Below are 18,703 nucleotides of genomic sequence, written 5' to 3'. Positions count from 1 at the left end.
TTGAAGCCCCCTCCTTCCCCCAGCCCCAGTCCCTGGTAGGTTTTGTTTGTTTTTTTGTCCCTATAATTTTGCCTCTTCCAAAATGTTATATAAATGGAATCACACAGTACATTGCCTTTAGAGTCTGGCTTCTTTCATTAGTTAATATCTAACAACATTAAACATCTTTTCATTTGTTTATGTGCCATCTCTATTTCTTCTTTAGTGAAGTGCATATCAAATATTTTGCCCCCTTTTTAATTGGGTTGTTTATTTTCTTATTATTAAGTTTTGAGAGATTTTTATATATTTTGGACCCAACTAATTTCTCCCAGTCCGTGGCTTATCTTTCCATTTTCTTAACAATTGTCTTTCGAAAAAACAGAAGTAGTTAATTTTGATGAAGTCCAATTTGCCAACTTTTTCTTCCATGGATTATGCTTTGGGAGTCACTTCTCAGAAATCTGTGCCAAACCCAATGCTACAAAGATTTTCTCCTGTTTTCTTCTTTCATACTGTTAGGATTTTCTTTTATAATTTTTCTTATAGTTTTGCCTTTTATACTTTCACATTTTTCTATGACCCATTTTGAGTTATGGGCCAAGTCTTTTTGAAAAGACTAGGCTTTCTCCGTTGAGTTGCCTCCGTACTTTGTCAAAATCAATTGACTACATATGGGTGGGAGTATTTCTGCACTCTCTACTCTGTTCCATCGGTATATATGCCTATCCTTTCACCAATTCCCCTGTCTAGATTACTCCAGCTTTATACTAAGTCTTGAAATTAGGTAGTAGGGGTCCTCAGGTTTGCACTGTTTTTAAAGACCTCTTCTACAGGCCCTCCTCTTCCCCGAGGCCTTTCAAAACACAAGGCCCTAAAAGGGCCCCCCAGGCCTCTGTGCTGGGCTGGGAAGCTCTCTAGCTAACTCCTATTATATCTGACCCGATGATAGTTCTCTGCTTTCATGCAGCAATGTTAGGCCTCCAAGCCCTCGACTGTGCCTCTGCCCGGAAGGCCCATCTCTGGCCCCACCTCCACCCCCTCTCCTTCTGGCTGACTTAAGACCCAGCTAAAGTGCGCTCACCCCCAGAGGGCCTGCCCTGACTTCCCAGGGCCCCAACGGCCTGCTCCCGGATTCCTCACCCCTGGGCTTTCCTCTCTCCAGGCAGGCACCTCATTCAAGCCCTGGCACAGGAACGGCTAGCTCTTCCTCAGGTCAGCGCCCCAGGGCTCACACACTGTGTCTGCTTTAGCCGGCTCCCCCCGGGGCCTGGCGCAAAGGTGATGCCAACACCCGGCTCTTGAATGAACAGAACCAGAGGCCGGCTCTCCTCAGGACCCGTGATGGTGGAAGGGGGAAGACTCCAGGCTCATAGTCCAGCCTGGAGAGGTCCTGAGTGTTCTGGCCATTTTTTCCCCTTCTTCTCTGGTTGCTAAGTCAGAGACCTCAGGAGCCTCAAGCTTCAGCCGGCAGAGAAAGGGTACCTGGGAAATTCTAGTCTATCTCCACTAGGGCCACTGGAAGGCTGATACCAGATTAGCATGGCATCCAGGAGGGCTGCCTGGAGGAATGGTTTTAGGACCAGGAGTGACAATTTTAAAAAGAAGAAGAAATTCCAGCTCCCAAGCAGCTCCTAAGAATAGGGATCTCACCAGAGACATCCAGGGGATGTCGTGTGGCCTCCCCCAAAGACCCTCCAGGTAAACAATGTTGCACTGGGCCACAGTGTGGACCCTGGATCCAGACAGCCTAGGTGGGAATCCCGGTGCCTGAACCTACTAGCCGTGTGACCTGGGCAAGTCACTTCCTATCTCTGTGCCTCGGTTTCCTCATCTATATAATGCAAATAAAGGAAGTATTTCTTGTTTAGGTTGTTGTAGGGATTAAAGGTGTCAATACATGAATAAATGAATACATGTACATTCTTACTTAGATACATACTTACTATAAATAAATATAATAAATACCCAATACGTTTTGGCTATCACCATTGGAGACTGATACACCCTTGAAGCCCACAGCTGTCAAGATGTGTGAGCACAGCTTCCTCTCCCTCTTGTCACCCCCCTACCCCCACTCAGGCAAGAGTCAAGGCCATCAGAGCAGCTGGAGGCCGCGCTGTGGCCACAGCCCCCTGCTGCAGCATGTCTGCAGAAGCAGCAGGCGGCACTGGGAAGGGGCTTCTCAGCCTCCATGTCCCTAGGTACCAGGCACGGCGGGAAGCCCTGCCATGTGGGGCCTGGGCTGGGAGTTCGTATCTGGATGCCCGGGGGGTCCTTGGGCAGCAATGCAGAGTGGGCACTTCAAGGCCAGAGCGACCAGACCATCTGACCCACAAGGAGGAAGCCCACTTGCAAGGGGCTGGGTGCTCCTCAGTGCTGGGAAGCAGAGCTGGCTTTGTCCCTGAGATCAGGTCCTCCTGAGGTGGACAGTACCAAGAGCACTGCTGATTTTATTTTGGAGTAGAAGGGGAGAAGGTGGAGGGCTTCAGGCAAAAGAACTATCTGGACACGAGGGACCTGGAGGTACAGAGAGAAGGGCAGGGCAGGGGCGTGGAGGCCAAAGCCAGGGGTTCCACCCCAGCTCTCCGGTCACTGTGACTGTGGTAGGTTACTGGACTTCCCTGAGCTTCGTCTCTCCTTAGAGGACAGTGCCACCTCCCTGACAGGGTGCCTGCTGCTGGGAGGAGGAAAGGGAGAGCAGGGAGGGCACTGGGTCCACCCAGCCTCCTTCCAGGACGGCAGCCCGCACACCTGGCTGTGAGCTCTACTCAGGGTGGGACGTAAAATTCCTGTAGTCCCAGTCAGTACAAAGGGCTCTCTAGGGAACAAAAAACCAGGAAGAGGAAAACACTGTCTGGTTCTTGGAGAGCTTGCCTCCCCCAGCGCTTCACACCCTGGGCCCCTGGAGTAGAGCCTGACTCAGCCCTGGAAGGAGAGGCACTCCCTCCCTGCCCCACTGGTCCGTGACTTCCTGGTTCCTTGGGCCCCTGTCCTTCCAGCACGTCCCCCCAGCCCCGTCTCCCCCACCCCCACCCCCCAGCCGAGCTGAGCTCCTCTCTGCTGTGCAGGGCTGGGGAGGAGTGGGTGGACAGCGCCTTTGCCAGAGCCTTTGCCAGAGCCTCAGGGAGGAGGGCAGAAGCATTCTTTTGAGTTCATTCAGCGGCTCAGCTATTTCCTGCCTTGCTGCAGCACCCGGCATGCTCCACCTGCTCTTACTTAACCATTTCCTGTTTACTGCCTGCCTCCTGCAGCCTTTGAGCTCAGCAGCAGCCCGGCCCAGCAAGAGCTCCCCGGATGGATGCATGGACAACAAGGGGCCAGCCCGCTTCTAACACCCTGGGAGAGAGGGATACCGCTCTCTGGAAGGCACATCGTGGTCCTGCCCTGCAGGCAGCCTGCTCAACTTCAGAGCGGGGGGCACTGGCCGGGACTTCCCTGGGTGGGGACTTTGGCCTTGGAGAGGAGGGTGCTTCACCGTAGTATTAGTCACCCCTCACAAGCATCAGCCTGTGCCCTCTACTAGCCTCTTCGTTCCTAGGGGCCCCGCACCCCGTGTTCACCTGCCCGAAGCCTCACTCCCCTCAGCTCCTGCCCCAGAGCTCTGGGCGCAAACCCACACAGTTCAGGCAGACCCAAGAGCCCCTGTGACCCTTTTCACTTCAACCGCTGCCCGTTCCTCTAAGGAAAACTCTACAGGGGCCTGATCATTACAGATTTGGGGGTCAAAGACTTGCTTCTAAATTCAGCTCTATGATTTGGGCAAACTCAGGTTTTTGGTTTTCTTCAAAGATTATTAACAACACCTATTTTGTGGGTTGTTGTGACAACTAAATCCTCTAATTTATGTGAAAGCTCCTGGTTCAGAATGAGCATTAACATATGCCGGTGACTAATATCATTGTAATCGAATTGAAAGAAAAATCCTTTCCTTAAATATAGAATTTCTTATAAAAGGGTAACAAGCCCCCTTGACACCTGAAAATGAAGACTGACGTGGAAAAAAATAAAGTAAAATGTTTCCTCAGCATCTAATATCCACTAGCGACAGAAATTGTCCCCCCGCCCCGTTGTGGGTGAGGGGTGGGGTGGGCAAGGAGCAGGGTAGGCGGAGAAGAACTGCAGTTTCACATGCGGACCATGAAGGGCCAGAGAAGGCCACAGCCGTGTCCTGAGACACATCAGACACGTAGAGCACACTGAGCCCACCTCTCAAATACAGGGGGCCCATCCTCCCCCAAATGGCCCCAGCTTCTTCCTTCTCAACTTCAGCACCATTGCCATTAGGGGCTGGAAAGTTTTTGTCACAGGGGCATCCTACGCAGCGTAGGCTGTTCGGCAGCACCCCTGGCCTCTGCCCACTAGAGGTCAGTGGCACCGCCCACCCCCCCACCTGCAAGTTGTCACCACCGAAAATGTCTCCAGATGTCGTCAAACGTCCACTGTGGGGGCAAATAGGCCACCGTCAAGAGCCACTGCTCTAAAGCAAGACTGCGGGCAGTAGAGTGGCCCCAGGCTCTGTCCCCCATCTCCCTGTATTTTCCTGGGCCTCCCTCGCCCCGCCCCCCATCCCCGGGCCTGGCGGGGACATCTCCTCCAGCATTCATTGGGAGGAAGCAGCACCAATCCCCCAACAGCGAACCCACCCAGATGGGGCCCCCCAGCCCAGGCAGCCCCCTGCCGCCGCTCGGGAGGGCAGCCTGACCCAGCTGGAGGTAATTAGAGCAGACAGGCTGAGTCGGCAGGAAAGGCCAGGGCTGGGCCAGGGAGTGGTCAGTGGAGGAGGCTGGGGGATAGAGGAGGAATCCAGCCTCAGCAAGGAGCCAGAGAAGGTAGAAGGGAGGCCCGAGGCAAGGTCAGCAGGTGGCTGTGTGTGGGCGCTGGCCTGGGAACCTTCTGCTTGGTCAGCAGCCCACCTCTGAGGAGGCTGCTGGGAGCTGAAAGGGAGCCCAGAGCCCCAGCAGTTGGCCCTGCCTCCCAGCAGCCCCTGAAAAGTCCAGGCCCAGGCTAGACCCCAAGTGTTCGGTGGACCTGGGCTGGAATCAGGGAGGTGACAGAGCCAAGTTCAGAGCCTCATGTGGGTCTGGGGCCACAAAGCTTCTGGTACAAGAGGATAAGTGCTTGGTCTCCAGCAAAGGGACAGAAAGAGCCCTAAGAAGAAGGTGGCAAGGGAGGAAACTGGAAGGCTTCACAGGGGAGGTGATTGTGGAGCAGTCTTGTCAGATGTGGAAGAGTCTGCAGGGCAGCCAAGCCAACGGAGGAAGAACATTCCAGGAAAAGGGCACACACCGTCCATGCAAAGGCAAAGGGCACCCAAAGGACAGAGAAGGGCCAGTAGGCCGCAGGGCTGGCGTACGAGCTCTGGTGGGCAGCAGAGTTACGCCTTTGGGCAGTGGGGAGTCCAGGTGGGCTGGTCTGTGCAGGGGTGGTCTGTGGCCATTGTCAAGTGTTCCTAAGGGAAAGTGGCTGGCTGGTAGCAAGGAGGACGAATGGGCAGTTTGCACAGGGCCTCCCCTCCCCTCAATTCTCCCCACCAATGAAGTTCAGGTCACCGTGACACCAAGGTCAGCGTGACACCAAGGTCAGCCAGTCCTGGAGTGAGTGAGCTAGCCATTGTTCCCCCAAAAGAACTGAGCCCAAGCACACCTTGGACTTGGTCAGCTCCACAGGTTAATAAGACACTAAGATCCCGTCACCCTGCACGGGGGGAGAAAAGGGACACAGTCACCTCGCTCAAGACCTGGTGGGCAGGAGGCCCTCAATAGTGAGTTTGAAATCAGGTCTGAACACCTGCGCGTTCACCGCGAGTCCTGATCAGCCGGCTGGGGGGTTCAGCCCTCTGGGGGGCTGTTCCCTTTTCACAATGCCCTGGACACTGGGGCCACACCTCTCCTCCAGGCCATTCTGGAAGCCCAGCCCTGCATCACCCCAGGGTAGGGAGAAGATCAGATGGAATAGGGGTACCCAGGGCTCAGCCTCCCTCTCTCCAACCCCACCCCTGTGGGTCTGTCCCGTCCTACCCAGTCCCAGGAAAGGGCTGGAACAGTTTGCATTTCCAACGTGTCTGGGCCTCTCCTTTCTTGCTCAGGTGGTTCTGCTGGGAAAACCTAGAACAGCTGAGCGGGCTTTTCAGGATTGGCCTGATGCCAGGGCCACTATCAGGGATGAGCTGGCCATTCTGCACTAATCTCACATGCCACTGATGTATGTTCCTTTAGAGGCCCTCAAAGCCTTCTACAAGCAATAAGAATTGGCCCAGCTGCCGAGGGACCCAGAGTTCCCCAGAGAAGAAGATGCTTTGCTTAGGCTCCCATGCCAAGCCAGTGAGAGGTCTGGCAAGGGTATGGATGCCTTAAAGCACTGGCTCCTAGGAAGGCAAAACAACAGAAGCCAGAGATGGAAATTAATGTTAAGACAGGAGTTCACTGTCTATGGAAATCAATATAAACCTAATAAGTAGTTGCCGTGGATGTGTGTGTGTGCATCTGAGCATCACACGGAGGGGCCTGGAATAGAACAAGCTGTGGCACTGCCCCTTCCTCATCTGTCTTCCCATGGTGACAGCCTCTGAGAGTGCTCCCAACGTGAAAAGCTTCTCTCTGAGATTCTGTGCCCACAGCTGCCTTCTCCTTCCTATCCAGCAGGGCTCATGCCTGTCACTTGAGAGGAGCAGCCACTTGATGCCACTCTCCTCTTGATGGGCCCCTGCACACCCTACCTGAAAGGCGAGGCCTTTCCTTTGCAGTGTCTTCCAGGTCACCCCTCCTTTCTCATGGCCACACACCCTCACCACCTCATGCTCAACTCCCCATCCCCAAACACACACACACCTCTCTTGCCCCGTCCACAGGTGGGGACTGCTGTGTCCAGTGACCATAAACTAGGTGGCTTACAGTAACAGCAACGCATCGTCTCACAGTTCTGGAGGCTCGAAATCAGCAATCAAAGAATCAGCAGGGCTGTGCTCCCTCTGAGGGGTGCTCCCTGAAGAGGAGAATCTGCCTGGCCTCTTCCTGGCTTCTGGAGGTTTGCCAGCAACCATTGGTGTTCCTTGGCTCACAGCAGCAGCACTTCAATCTCCGCTTCTGTCGTTGTTCTTTCCTGTGCCCGTCTGGTCGTGTGTCCAATTTTCCCTGTTCTTATAAAGACAGGGGCCATGTTGTATTAGGGCCCACCCTAATCCAGTTTGGCATCATCTTAACTAATCACATCTTCAGAGACCCTACTTCCCAAGCAGGCCACATTCATGGGACACGGGGTGAGAACTTGAACATGTCTTGCAGGGGGTATAATTCAACCCATAGCACATGCCACTGCCAGATTAACCTTCCTAAAACACTGCTTCAATTGGCCTCCCATCCTTTTCAGAAGACATTGTCCAAAATCCCTAGCAGGAAATTCCAGTCCCTCTACAGACTGATCTTCCAGCTCCGGTCCCCCCTGCCCTGAAGCCTCTTTGAGACATTTCCTTGTATGCTTCCTTTCCCCACATGTGCTTTGAGCCTTCCTCCCTCTCTACCCTTCTAGACCCTTCCCATCTATGTGTGGGGAACACCTCTGCTTGAGCATCACTAGGCCCCTTCCACTAAGTCTGCATTATCCAAGAGGACGTGTTGTCTTCTTGGGGTTAATCCAGAACTTTCTCCCTTCTCCAAAGGCCTGGTTTTCTGTACTTCTCATTCTGTCCTTACTATCACACTGCCAGGGTTGTGAGCTATTTCCCCAAAGAGGTTCGGTTGTCAGATTTAAGCAAATAAAAACACAGCACACCCAGTTAAATTTGAATTTCAGAGAAAACAGCAAATACCTTTTTGGTATAAGTATGCCCTGTGTACTATTTGGAACATATTTTTAAATTTACTCATTGTTTATCTGAAAATCAAATTTAATTGGGAGACCTATATTTTACCTGGTCCTCCTACAAGGAAAGCGTAGGCTCTTGTCTGATAGTCTCCATCGCCCTCAGGGACTGACACCCAGAAGTGTTCCTCAGTACCTGTATTACTGATTGATTCCTTTTTCATTCAGCAGATGTTTTTCAGCTTCCATCAGCTGTTGGCCTCCAAACCCAGAGCACATTTAAATGCCAGGGATCCAGCCTGAGCTCTGTTAACAACCTCCTACCAGGCCATCTGTGAGGACATCTCTTCCTTTTCTACCTTATTTTCTCCTTAAACATTTGTCTATCCTCAACCTCAAGAATGAACTGATGGCAGACAGATTTTAACAATAAAACCATGAATGTTTCTTGCTAACCAAGGAAGGCAAAACTACTTACTGGCTGTGAGGCCTCAAGCAAGCGATTTAACCTCTCTAGATCTCCCTTTCCCCTTCTGTAAATTGGGGCTAATACTAGTACCTACTTTAAAGGGCTGCTGGGAGAGTTAAATGAGACAATGCATGTAAAGTGGTCAGAAGGATGACTTTTACGTGGAAAGTGCTCAGTAGACGTGAGTTGGCATGAACAGTGATTATCCAAGACGTCAGTGGCTGCTGGAATCAGCACAGGCTCCTTTCTAGGACTCTTTCATTAGCTGCTAAGGGTCAAGCCCAAATGGTGGTGATGTGTGAATTTGCACAAGCAACATAGTTATGACAGAAGCAGCCAGGGAGAAAGGAGGTTCTCTGTGGGAAAGCCCCACCTCTAGGTGAGGTGGAACAAGATGTACAGCAGCTTCCTCTGAGAACACAGTCTGCCCCCATTTCTCTAATTAAATTGCAAATCATTGCTCTCCTTGTCCAAGCCCCCAAAGGAATTGGTCCCGTGTCTTTAGAAGACTGCTAAGAGCTGTTCTGCCCATGAGATGAAACAACTGGGAGGCTCCAGACCCACCTGGGTGTGGAAAGAAGGAAAAATCTACCACTAGCTCCTTAGGGCTCCGGGGGAGAGCTTCAGGGCCTCACGGAAGAGCGAGGCGCTCACCCAGGGACTCCCACCGCCGGCCTGCGTCCTCGGCCTCCCAGGCCTCTCCATTGCTTCTGGACCTCAGCAGGGAGTACCTCGAGATTTTTGAGGGGACTCTAGGTCAACTCAAAGGAGCAATTTGCCTAAACGGCCAATTCTTTGAATTCACTCAATTCACTAATTTCATAAAAATTTCTTGAATATTTTCAATGAATATGTTTTCTTAGCGACAATTAAGGAATACTGTCAAAATCTCAGGGGCATAGAATGATTTTTCTTACATATATATTCTTCTTATGAATATATTTTTCTTTTCAAAACATTCTTTCTATGAAAATATTTCAGTTTCCTTTTAGTATATTTGCAAAAATGTATCTATTCAGGAAGAATATATTGAATTGAATAAGCATATATTCTTAGTGCACAGATACCAACGTATTTGGGCACAATGCAATCAGAAGTTCATGAAGAGTACATCCATTGAACATATTCCAGGAGATTACCATTTAAAACAAGACTTTGATAAATTGACAGAATTAGTAAATGCAAAGAATTAGTGAATTGATTCCTGAGTATTGAGTTTCAGAGAATCGTTCTGTTCCTCATGAGAGAAAATCAATTTTTCCATTGTTGTTGTTGTCATATGTTTACAGCTGGATTCAGAGTTCTTCTAGAACAGCGGTTCTCAAACAGGGATGTGTATTAGAATCCTTGCTTGGCTGAACTGCTACTTTTTTAATTACAACCCTGGGCCATTCTGGTTCTCGGTGGGGGCAGGACACAGAAATCAGCATGTTGAATACTGCCGCAGGGGCCTGTGCACGCTCCACCTAACTTTAAGAATTGGTTTTGGGGTAAAAGGCAAAACGACCAGTCATGAAGAATTACTGTGACATTCTAAGGCAGGATTTTTCTTTCCTTTTTTTAGAGCAGACGCGGCTCAGCTGATAGAGCGTCCGCCTACAATATGGCAGGGTCCAGGGTTCGATCCCCAGGTCCTCTTGACCCGTGTGGTGAGCTGGCCCGTGCGCAGTGCTGCCACGGGCAAGGAGCGTGCCCTGCAAGGAGAGCCACCCTGAATGAAAAAAAGCAGCCCGCCTAGGAGTGGCGCCGCACACAGGGAGAGCTGACGCAGCCAGATGATGTAACAAAAAAGAGACGCAGTTTCCTGGTGCCACCGAGGGTTCAAGCGGGCACAGAAGAACACCCAGCGAGTTGACACAGAGCCCAGACAATGGGGGGAGGGGGAAGGGGAGAGAAATAAAATAAATCTAAAAAATAAAAAATAATAAATAAAAAGTATATCTAACATTAATGCTAATTTTTTTTACAGTTTGTTATAAAATGTAATTTTTTTTCAAATTCTACTCAATTTATTCATTTTTTTTAAAATATTACATTCAAAAAATATGAGGTCCCCATTCACCCCCACCGCCCCCACCCCACAGGGTTCGATCCCCAGGTCCCACAGTAACACTCTCCCCCATCATCATGACACATCCATTGCATCTGGTGAGTACATCTCTGGGCATCGCTGCACCCCATGGCCTGTGATCCACACCTTAGCCCGCTAATTTTTTAAAACAATAAAATCACCTGTAGGGGAGCAGATGTGGTTCAAGCCGTTGAGTACCTGCTTCCCTCATGGGAGGTTCCAGGTTCTGTCCTCGGTGCCTCCTAGGAGCAAAAAAGCAAACAACAAGCAAACAAATGAAAAAACCAACTCAGGAAAGCCACTGTGGCTCAGTAGTTGAGCACTGGCTTCCCTCATACAAGGTCCTGGGTTTAATCTCCAGCCCCAGTACCTCAAAAAAAAAAAAAAAAATGACCTATATCCCACAATTCTAACACAATTATTTTTTGCAATCTTCAAAATGCGCACATAGGTTACTGAGTGCCAAAATGGAGGTGCTTATTTATATTCTTTTCCATTTACTACCATGTAAGAAACTTTTTCCATCATTCTGCAAAGATATTGCCATTGTGGTCACATAATATACCATGTACAGATTTGCCATACTTTGTGCAACCAGTCCTCTAATATTTTAATCTTCTATGTGCTAAGTCGTTTCTAACTTTTGGTAGCAGTGGACAGCTACAAACATACAGTTTTTGATCATTGTTGAAAAAATTCCTTGAAACTCATTTCCAGGACTGGATTAGTGGTGTGGTGGCTACCTATGGTGAGAATATGGTATAGAAGGACCAAAGCCATTCTTGGGTGACATGAAACATAAATATCATAATCCTTCTTTCAGTCACTCTCACAGAGTTCTAGGAAAAGGGGTCACATTTGGGTGTTCAAATCAATTAAAGATTGGGTTATTGAAGAAGCTGGATGAATAGGGGTTATGAGCTTCTTACAAGAAAGAATCCTGATTTTAATGTAGTATGTCTTGGGAAGGCCTGAGACACTGTCAGTATTTAATGGTTCCAGTATTTGATGCATAATAAAGATACAGCACTTAGGTCATTAACAGCCCAAATTATTGAGTTGCAGCACCAATGCTCCTTGCCATACCACCCAGCACGTCTGCCTGTGAGACATTCAGAGGCGTTTCACTGAATCCTCAGACCTTGGGAAGGGTGGAGCCAACCTCCCCAGTTCCCATCCTGCTCTCTCTCTCCCTGCTCTGCCAGTGGCAAGTGGAGGTCTGGAGGTAATGAAGACCATTAGCCAAGCCTCACTTCTTGTTAAGAGGTGATGCTGTGGCAGTGCCCTGACAAACCAGGGGAAAACAGGAAGAACCATCTGGCTGCTTTCCAGACGCATACTTTAAGGAGGTTATTCTGATTTTGCTTTCATTTCGCAGGATCTTTGTCATATTCACACCATAGCAGTGCTCACCAGATGGTTGTTGATTGATTAAATGAATGGATGGTCTCGGCCTGGCCTCACAGGACCCCTCAGGTTCCAGGCAGCTCAGGCTGCCTCTCCCTGATGTGTTCTGTAGGGGGCACTGTCACTACTACCTTAGCAGCAGCCACCTCCTGGGATATAGGCACCTGTGTCTCACCTGGCCAATACGACCTTGGCTTTGTTTATCTCCTGTATGTGATCTCTTGTAAACTGTCAACAGTCTTCACTCTCAACAGATTGCCCAGACCTGAGGAAGGACAGACATCTGCACGACCCATGTGCAGTGAGTTCATTGGTTGGTTGACCACTCTAGGCGCAGAGTCTCACCTTAGTGAGGGATTATAGGAGTGTCCTCTGCCTGGAAATCTGAGCCCTGGCTCTTCTTTCTCAGCTGCCTTCTCCATCTCCTGCTAGCCTGCCGGGGCTGTTTCCCGAGCAACAACTCTCTTCAAGACAATTCCTCCCAGCCATCCCAGTGGAGCTCTGTTTGTAAACCCAGAACCAAAGATCTTCTTCCTCTCCCTGTTTCTGCCCCCACCCAGGCATAAGACTTCTTGGGAAGTCACGTGGGATGGCCTGGACCCTGTCTTCCATGGCCCAGACCCCATCTTCCATGGCCCCTAAAGCCCCAGCTCTTGTTGGACAACAATCAGGTCCTGCCAAGAGCAGATGCAGCTCCATTCAGGTGTGGAAAGCAGGGAGGGAGGGGCTCCTGCATTCTCCCTTTCTCTCCCCCTTCCTAGAACTCTGAATCCTAGGGACAAGGTGAAGAGGAGAGTTGGCTGCCCCAGCCCAGTTGTCACGAGATGAGCTGGAGAGGGCAGCCTCAATCCAGTTGGCCCAGGTTGAGACTCAGACAATCAAACACCTCCTCATTCCCACGCTCAGGCAGCAGACTTGAAGCAGAACTGGTTTCATAATCTCACCTTTGCCAGCACTTTTTGCATAATGATTTGCCATATGGTTCCCACATCACAATCATAGTATTTATCTATGCAAAATAGCACCTTATTAAAAAAAAAAAAAGAACAAACACTCCACCATTGGCCCAACCCCTCACTAGAGTGTAGGCTCAGGCCCTGGGCACACCCAGGGTGGATCCAGCATCTGGACTGGTCAAGCCCTCAGGCGTTCAGGCCTCCCTCGTGCTCATCTCAAACCCCACCTCATTATCCAGTGTGAGGGGAGGCTTCCCAAACTGTGCGGTGGGAGAAGACAGAGAAGGAAGCCTTTGGGGACCAAGAGATGAGTCTGTTGGGGATCCCCTCCTCCCAGGAGACTCCTCTTCCCGTTCTATGTCTATTGAAACCCCATCCTATTGCCTTAAGCCCAGTTTGTACAATGATGTTTTTTGACCATTCACCTACATTTACCTTTCTCTCATTAGGATGAAAGCTCCATACGAGTGCAGGACTCTTACATTTTTCAGTGCCTAGAACAACTGCCCACAGCTTGGCAGATAGTAGGTCCTCATTAAATATTTGCTGAATGCCAAGTTTAATTTTTAACATCATAATAAGTAATTTCATGATTGGTTTTTTTTTTTACCAGATGTTGTCTTAATGAATTCTTTCCATCCTTGACAGCCAGTGTCACAGAAATAATTGCTAAAATTCCTTCATTTTGAACAATAACATTATGCTTTTTTTTATATTATCTGAATGGTTTTAATTTATAGTGTGCAATATTTAAGATATACAGAAAGGGAATCAAGAAAACTTTAACACCCATGTACTCACCACTCAACAACAAAGCACTATTACACTTGAAGCCCCCAAGTTAGCCCAATCTCTTTGCACCCACCCCTTCCTTGCCTTCAGAGTAATCCATATCCCAAATTTGGTGACTAGCTGAAGTTTTGACAGTCAACATATATTGGGTTTGTCATCCCTATTTTTCTTCTGAAGCCGTATTTTTTCCTGCTGTTTGGGTCTAGGTGAGAATGTGGACACCACAGGCCACTGCATATCATGCAAACCAAGATCGCTGCTGTGTTCTCAGCCTAGCTCCCCCCACCCAACCCTGCGCCCAGTTTCTCTATCTGGACAGTAGCGATAATAATACCTGTCTCTTCCTCACTTCTCAGAGTGTGCAGATGAGTGAGAAAAAGGTTAAGTGCTTGGGGCATCAGGGAAGGCAGATGCTAGGTAACTCAATGCAGGTAGTGCCCAAAGCAGGCACCCAAAGTGGATTTACAGTTGGTCCCTGTCAGTCTGCAAGCACATCACGGAGGAGACTGAGAAGGGTCTGCTAGGCAGTGTCACCCTCTGGCCATCCGGGAATAATTTCTTCAACAGAATTGGCAATTTCTTGCATTAGGATCTGCCTGCTTCCTAACCTTTCCGTGAATCAGAGCTATGCTGCCTACACAGAAAGCTCCTAGTGATGGTGGTGATCGGTCACTGGAAGAAATACAGAGAAAGGGGTGGTGCATTTTCCAGAAGTTGTCAGCAGCACAGAGTTTAATTAAAATTCCCTGCTCCCCAGACACGGAACAGAGAAATAATGGGGGAGAGTGTGGGACTTGATGTGGACCGTTGACCATGGGGTGCAGAGATGCCCAGAGATGTACTTACCAGGTGCAATGGATGTGTCATGAAGATGGGAGTGAGGGTTGCTGGGGCGAGGAGTGGTGGGGTGGGGGTGGTGGGGTTGAATGGGACCTCATATTTTTTTTTAATAGTAATATTTTTACAAAATCAATTAAAAAAAAAAAAGACTGACAAACACAAACTCAACATCAAGATATAAACATTAGCAACTAACTAAACCCCACCTCGGGTCATCTACCCACAGGCACATCAGGAACTTCAAATGCAGGAACCATGGAGGGAGGAGAAAATCAAGATTTGTCTGACTGGTCCATGAGGCTCGAGAAGGGAAATGATGGGAGGTGAGGTTAGCTGTCAGGCAGGGAGCAGTGTCCATGGCTTACCAAGACCTGGTCACTTGACTGAAGCCCTGGAGGCCTCAGAGGCAGTGTGACAATGTGGTCGAAGAAGTGGCGAGCTTGGTAAGTAAAAGAGTTTACTCACACAGATGTTAATCTGTGGTGGAGAAGTTCCTGTCATCAGAAAATATTCCCACATATGCTAAGTGCCTTGAGCACTCCAGCAAGAGCGGCCATTTAGAAGGCTTATATTGGAGATGAGAGCAAGTATGGGCGCAGCTTATGGCCCCTATAGCAGAGAGTGGCTCCCATACCTCAAGAATCCAGGTACTCTTGTAGCTAGCATTTCCTGGCAGCCCCCAAGGTAGGCAGGGCTCCAGAGAAATTCCAAAGAGGTGGCCCAGAAAGCTGGCTATAAACAAAGTGCACCATTGGGAGAATCAGCGGCGTGGAACTCCTTGGACATCGGAAGGTCCTGCAGGTACTGAGAGGAACTGCAAGGGTCAGGAGAGAAAACAGAGCCATTGTTAGGAACCTTCCTGGAGCAGGAGAAAGAATCCTGAGCTAGTGGCTGAGAAAGCTGAGTTCTAGACCTTGCTCAGCCACACTTCCTATCTGTATGACCTTGTATGAGTCGTTTCATCCCTCTAGAACTCCATTTCCTCATTTGTAACCCAAGGGGATCGGGTTGGATTACTTCTTAGGGGACATCACATTAACATCCTAAGGTCCACACTGAAGGACAGAGAAGGGACTGACACTGGACTATCCCTAAAAGTAATACTTAAGGACAGCGAAGTAGAATTGAGTGTAGAATTAGAATACGTATTCAGAAAAAGCTGTAAGGCCTTCCTACCATGAGTAAGCCCTGCTTCCCACAGTCACACACAGTGTCCTGACCTCATTGCCCTGCTGGTCAGAGTATGAACCAATGGGCTCCAAGTTAGGTAACCCATTTCTGGGTCGAGAGCTTCTGCTGGCTATGTGACCCCAGGCAAGGCAGTTATCTTTTGCTGTGCCTGTTTCCTCATCTCTAATAATCTTTGCCTCCTCCCTGTGCCATAAGGAAGCTGTGAGAATTCACTGCATAATGTCCACAAAGCACTTAGTCTGCAAAGGGAGACGAGTCCCACATAAAAAGATGATGATGATTGTTGTGACAGCTGCCTGATTCCCTCAGCTCTTCCCTAGTTCTTTATCTGCTGCTGATGGAAACCAACCTGTTGTGAGTCACTATTGTCATGTAGTCAAGGTTCAGTTAAGAGAATTCCCCTCAAGCATCATGTTCATGTCTGGCCTCATGGCCAAATGAGAAGGAGACATCAGCAAACAAGGCTAAGGAAATATGATGCCACAACTTTCCTGACAACTGAGTCCACATTGTTTCTAATCTACCTGACTGTAAGTTCCATATGAGCCATCATGTTGCACAACTGCAGAGGGCACCATTCACCAGCACTGAGCAGGCACTCAATCAATATTTGTCCAATAAATGTTTGAATGAATGGCCCAAACTGTCCAGCTAATATTCAGGGGGAAGAAAGGAAAACTAGTATTTTTGACTGCCTACCATGTGCCCTTTATTTCTTTATTCCTCTGAACAGCTCTTTGGAATCAAAACTCTTCTCCCATTTTATGGCTGGGAAAATTGAGGATTAAGCATTAAGTAGCTCATCAAGGTCTCATACTATGTAAGTGGTAGACGTAGAATTTGAACCCAGGTCCATCTGCTGAGTTCCAGCTACATCATGATTCCTTGAACATGGCTTGGGAGTAGGCAAATCAGGATACACTGTGGCACCATCTTCAACGGGGACTTCAGCTGGACCAGCTAAGCAATGAAGTAAATTTGGTCCAGATAAGTCCAGACTGTCCTCAATCCTATGGGATTTGGCTTGGCTGACCATGAACTGCTAAGCCCACGATGGAGACCAACAGGGTAATAGCATGGAAAGGTGTTCCCTGTGAGCAGTAGAAAAGCCTTATCCAAACAAGGGTCTCAGGAGTCAGTGTTGGTTGAGAAAGGGCCCAAGTTTCAATAGGTTCTCAAACCTTTCATTTCATTGAAGAGCCAATTGTACTCAGACTATACCTTTTTCCTAGTTTTCATGTTTACCTCCATCCCCATACACCCCAAATCCCTGGTCTTCCCCCAGTACACATGCATAATCTTGGCTCAACTTTACCAGTGAAACTCCTTGGTTCCCAGAAGATTGGTGACAAGCCAGAACGTGAGCAGTGTGAATTACATAAAACCATTGAACACTTCTTAGCCTCAGCATCACCAAAATTCAAGCATATAGGAAGGAGACTTTTTGTTTTTTTCACTTTAAAAAATTTTTATTGAAGTGTATCATTCACACATGAGCATAAGTTAAAAGTATATACTAAAAATTGTGAACTGACCAAACACGTATAGCATCACCCAGGGCTCCCATACATCACCTCACCACCAACACCTTGAATTGTTATGAAACATTTGTTACAAATTATGAAAGAATATCATCAAAATATTACTACTAATTATAGGAAGTAGCCTTTTTTCCTCCACACCCTGTTTGGGATAGTTTGCTAGTGTGTACAGTACTGCATGCATTCCCCAGCTCTCCATTCCTGAGCTTTGTTGACCTTCATCAGCTCTTTGATACAGGAACAATAATCGCTGTTCTGATGTCAGAAGGAAGTCGTGCTCTCAAATACGACAATGGGCCTTGTTCAAGTGAGCAGTCTTTAGAAAAGCCCACAGGGAGAAGTACGTATTTACTCAGGTCTGTGGCACTTGTAAAAAGAATTACTGGCAATTGAGAGGTGCTTCCAGGTGAATGCCTCTCCTGAGACATGGGGACTCCTCTCGCCTGGGGTCTGATAAATGTTGGGAGCCCTGTCAGTCAGCTGACTGCTCATCACCTTCCTAACTGCTGCCCTGAAGTTGGGACTGTATTGGGAGGTCTCATAGAATTCTTCTTGTCTTTTCCAGAGATTCCCCTTACTCGGTTCTCCCAACCCTCAAGAGTTGGCGGTGTCTTGAATAGGAAACGTGACAGGGGCTTCGCTCACCAAGATGAGACCTACTAGGTAACTCCAGTAATTGGAGAACCCAAGACCAAAGAACTGAATTAAACTTGTGAGCCTAAATCCCAGCTCTCCCATACCGGCCTAGGCTAGGTCACTTTCCCATCATGCCTTGATTTTTCTCACCCATTTCCAGCCAGCAGGGGTTTTCTGAAGAAGGCAGCATGGTTCTATGCTTTAAGGTAGACTTGTGTGTAATGAACATCAAGGATAGACTAAGAAGCAGTAAAGAGCCCCTGTGAACTATCCTGGAAAAGCCAGCTGCATCTGCAGAAGTTTCCTCCTTTTGGAATTCTCTCTTTGCTTCCTTATTCATTATAAGTAGATCCTTCCTTCCTTCTAACCTTTCTTCCTTCTAACCTTCCTTCCTTCCTCCCTCCCTCCCTCCCTCCCTCCTTCCTTCCTTCCTTCCTTCCTTCTTTCCTTCCTTCCTTCCTTCCTTCCTTTTCTCTCCCTCTCTCTCTCTCTCTCTCCTTCCTTCCTTCTTAAGGAACTTTCAGGTCTACTTAATTCTTTGTCAGTTAGACAAAGGAGGCAAATTTCCATCCCTGTAAAATATCTGACAGTGTTATTTTTTAATTAACTTTTTTTTCTGGGCCCCAGGAGTAAAGGGTTGAGTTAATCATAGTATTCGATTCATGATTTCACCATCCCCACTGAATTCCCTTCTGAATTAATCAGTGTACTAATGTGTTTATATTCTTAGATATGTATACATACTTGTAAAATATATGGTATTATTGGGGGAGGGTTAACGTATAAATGGTGTGCTCCCAATCGTATTTGGTTTCCTGCTTTTTTATCCCCAGCTCCTGTTGTGGAATGTGCATCTAGTTCCATGTGTCCAACAGCTTCCAACATTCCATAGTGTGTGCCCACCACATTTAACTTATCCGTTCATTTGGAGATGGACAGCTTGGTTGCCACAGAGAAGGCTGCCGTGAATATCCTGATGACATAAGCAAGAATTGCTCTGAGGGGGACCCCGGGGAATGTA

At 48.4% G+C, this 18,703-nt stretch overlaps 1 long non-coding RNA gene across 2 annotated transcripts in view; it reads right to left on the bottom strand.

Annotated features, from left to right (window-relative positions):
- Window positions 1-18,703, bottom strand: part of LOC131277914 (uncharacterized) — a 71,129-nt gene that overhangs the window by 4,079 nt on the left and 48,347 nt on the right. The window contains exons 2-4 of one of the 2 annotated variants that reach the window (XR_011648311.1): window positions 14,949-15,128; window positions 10,481-10,561; window positions 6,873-7,117 (exon numbers count right to left, since the gene is read on the bottom strand). This is a non-coding gene — a long non-coding RNA (uncharacterized lncRNA). Of the gene's footprint in view, window positions 1-6,809; window positions 7,118-10,480; window positions 10,562-14,948; window positions 15,129-18,703 lie in introns of both variants that reach the window. The other variant, XR_009184957.2, reaches the window with a different exon arrangement.

The sequence above is a fragment of the Dasypus novemcinctus genome, chromosome 3 (assembly GCF_030445035.2).
Source record: "Dasypus novemcinctus isolate mDasNov1 chromosome 3, mDasNov1.1.hap2, whole genome shotgun sequence".
Classification (NCBI taxonomy): Eukaryota; Metazoa; Chordata; class Mammalia; order Cingulata; family Dasypodidae; genus Dasypus; species Dasypus novemcinctus.
The sequence above is the reverse complement of the archived record's forward strand: the minus strand, read 5'-3'. Positions and strand labels throughout refer to the sequence as shown.